This window comes from Nannobrachium achirus (genome assembly GCF_963921795.1).
Source record: "Nannobrachium achirus genome assembly, chromosome: 20".
In the NCBI taxonomy this organism is placed as follows: domain Eukaryota; kingdom Metazoa; phylum Chordata; class Actinopteri; order Myctophiformes; family Myctophidae; genus Nannobrachium; species Nannobrachium achirus.
Window position 1 is genome coordinate 237650 of NC_137827.1, and position 3781 is coordinate 241430.

The following is a 3781-nucleotide window of genomic DNA, read 5'->3' on the forward strand; positions in this document are numbered from 1 at the left end:
ACATTATATATTAATAATTATAATCTATATTTATATATAAATTATTATTATTGATATTAAACTCCTTGCATTCAGAACAACAGTATTTTATTAGTATTATAATTATAATATTATATATTAATAATTAATCTATATTTATATATAAATGGTTATTATTGATATTAAACTCCTTGCATTCAGAACAACATCATTTCACGGCTCAAAGCACAAAGCTGTTAAAACCTGTGTTCTGCTGCCATCTAGTGGTGAAAATAGACAAAAAGTCTGTTAAGTCAGCGCTGAAAACAAAGAGAGCACTTCCGGCTGCTTTGATTGATTGATTGAAGGCTTTATTAGAAGTTTGCATAGGAAAATGTACAGATTCATGACGGTACAGTTCACTGGTACAAGGTCTACTAAAAGGAGATCCATGAAAAGACTAAGCTTATTTCAACAGGAAACCATTAAAGTATCTCATATAACATTGAATGACAGACAAATAGAACACAGTACTATGCAGTAGATATGTAAAGAAAAAAAGAAAACAGTAGGTCTATACAATCAGTAAGTACAGTATATACAATATATACAAGGAAGGGGCAGGTAACAGTAAGTCTAAACAATCAGTATGTACAGTATATACAAGGAAGGGGCAGGGAGGGTAGGGTTGGGCTAGGTTTTTACCAGTTGTGAACGGCTGCTGCCTGTAAGTGGTTTTTTAGGGCAATTTTAAAGGATGCTAGTGATCCACACTCCTTTATGGCCTTCGGTAAGGCATTCCACATTTTTGTGGTGTAGCAGAAGAACGAGTTCGACCCTTTCTTTGAGTTGACTCTGGGTTGAACGTGATCTGTGGCACTGCCTCTGGTGTTGTAATTATGGACATCCTTAACGTTTTTAAAGTATTTTGACAGGTACTTGGGTATCATAGTGGTGTAGTGTATCTTGTACACCAGGCCCATTGCAAGTTGCTGTACTCTGTCATCTACTCTGAGCCACCCCACTCTTAACTGGTGAGTAGCGGTGAGGTGAGTCTGATTGGGAAGGTTAAGCAGGACCCTAATTAGTTTATTTTGGGCTGTTTGGAGTTTAGTTTTTAGGGCTTGTGGGGCGTCACGATACCATACGTGGACTCCATAGTCAAAGAGGGGCTGGATTATTGCACCAGCTATGGTCTTCAGTGTGTTGAAGTTGACCATTGGGGCGATCCTCTGTAGGAAACGAGTTCGTTGGTTGATTTTTTGTATTACTTTTGAAGTCATCTTTTCGCTGGAAAGATTAGCTTCAAGGATACATCCTAAGTAGGAGATTTCGTTTTTTCGTGTTATGACCTTGTCACCCACTTTGATTGTGAAGTTCTCTACCTTTTTGAGGTTATGATTTGATCCAAAGAGGATGGACTCGGTTTTGCCCAGGTGAATTGATAATTTGTTGTCGTTAAGCCATGTGCAGATCTTACTCAGTTCAGAGTTAAGTGTCTTTTCAACCTGCAAGTGGTCCTTGCCCGAGACTAGGAGAGCCGAGTCATCCGCGAACAGGAACAGGTTGCAGTCGCAAGCAGATGCCATGTCGTTCACGTATATTAGGAACAACAGAGGTCCCAGTATGCTACCTTGGGGAACTCCACAGCTTACTGGGAGGGGGGGGGACAGGGTACCGTTAATCTCCACCACCTGTTCCCTCCCCACCAGGTAAGATTGCATCCAGCTCACTGCTGCGCTGTCAAGACCGATGGCTTTTAGTTTCTCAATCAGAATAGCATGATCCACGGTGTCAAATGCCTTCTGGAGGTCCATCATGACCATGCCACTATACTTGCCCTGATCCGCTTCGCGTTTGATTTGGTCAGTCAAATAGAGAAGGCATGTGTCAGTGGAATGGGATTTTCTGAATCCAGATTGGAACTCGTAAATCAGATTATTCTCATCGAGATATCTTGCAATCTGTTCGTAGACTATTTTCTCCATGACTTTGGATATGGAGCTAAGAATGGAAACGGGGCGGTAGTTTCCAGGGTCTAGTTTGCTACCTTTTTTATGCAGGGGGGTTACTTTTGCTAGTTTGAAGTCCTGGGGGACATGACCCTGTTCGATGGAAAGGTTAATTATGTGGGTAATGATTGGAGCAATGGTGGCGGCTGAATCTCTGAGAAATCTAGCTGGGATTTTATCAAGGCCAGTGGCCTTGTGTTGAGGTAGGGCACTCAATTTTTTAAACACTTCATCAGTTGTCACTGTGGAAAGTTTAAAGCTGTCTTTACTGACGCCCAGTTTTTTGTAGAATGTATTAACAAATTCTTCACCATACCGCCCAGATGGGGCGACCAGTCTTTTGACCAGTGAACGGGCTGTGGTGGTAAAGGTTTTGTTAAAATGGGTAGCCACTTCACCTTTGTCAGAAATGAGAGCGGCGTCCGTTTTGATGTTTATGTTGTGGCATATGGTTTTTGATTTTAAGCCTAATTGGTTGTTAAGCAACTTCCATAGGTCTCGTGGGTTGTTTTTGTATTCATCGATTTTGTCGTCGATGTAGTTTTTTTTGGCGGATCTAACTAGGGCGGTTGTCTGGTTTCTAAGTCTCTTGCATTGAGCAGTAAGATGCTCAATGTGTTTTTTGAGGTCATGGTTGAATTTTTTCTTGAGCTTTTTGCAGCACTTTCGTTTTTCATCGTATTTTTTGTCTCTGAGTCTAGCTGATTCTGCAATATCTGAGTTATACCATGGCTCTTGGCGGGCTTTAACCCTGGTGGTATTCAAGGGGGCCACGTCGTCTAGAGCATCGGTCAATTTGGTTTTAAAACCGCACCATGCTTCCTCGACATCTGTACACTGCAGCTCTGGGGAAAAGTCTACACCCGCTAGTTTGAGATTAAAAGCCTCACTGGAGTAGTTCTTCAGGCTTCTAGCAACGACAGTTCTGTGGCCACTAGCTTTGGGTTTGTGTATTTTTCGGGTAGAGTAGATCATATAATGATCACTAAGACCGCATACAATAGCCCCGCTAGCGGTGACTTTGGACTTGTCAGTGGTTACGACGAGATCTATGATGGTTTGAGAGTGCTCTGTCACCCTGGTGGGTACTGTGACAAGCTGAGTGAGGCTCTATTGCTTGCATAACCCATCAAAGGACTTGAACATGGGTGCGTCTTTACGCAAAATGTCCACATTCCAGTCGCCCAAAATGTGACACTCGGTATCGTCCACCTTTGCTAAGCTCTCATCAAACAGCTCAAAGAAATCATTCTGATCAGGTGGTCTATAGACAGCGCATATTAGTATGTTTTTGGCATGTTCAAAGATTACCTCAATCCATACAGTTTCAAGTGAACTGTGGTGTAAGTCTGGACGGGGGACAAAATTGACATCATTGTGTACATACATGCAAACTCCGCCTCCATACCTGTTTCTATCATTCCTGATTACAGTATAGTTGGCAATTTCAATGCTAGCATCCGTAAACGAGTCATCAAGTTTAGTTTCAGAGAAGGATAAAATCTTTGCCTTACCGTCATGAAACATTCCCTTAATTAACTCCAGTTTTTTGGGATTCAAGCTATTGATGTTCAAATGGACATGATGAAGTCCTGGTTTGGCAAAAACAACAGAGTGCATGTTCTCTGTAGTAATCGAGCCATCGTCGTAGCTGGGGGGCTCTTTGTCTACGACCGAGACAGGAAAGTTTGTCGTGGGGGGGAGGTGGTCATCATAGTCCGGTTGTAGTTGAGGCTGAAGTGGGGGAGCGGGGGTGGGGGTGGGGAGCTCAGGTTCCTGTGTCGACTGTGAGCTCAAACAGGAGGAGATCC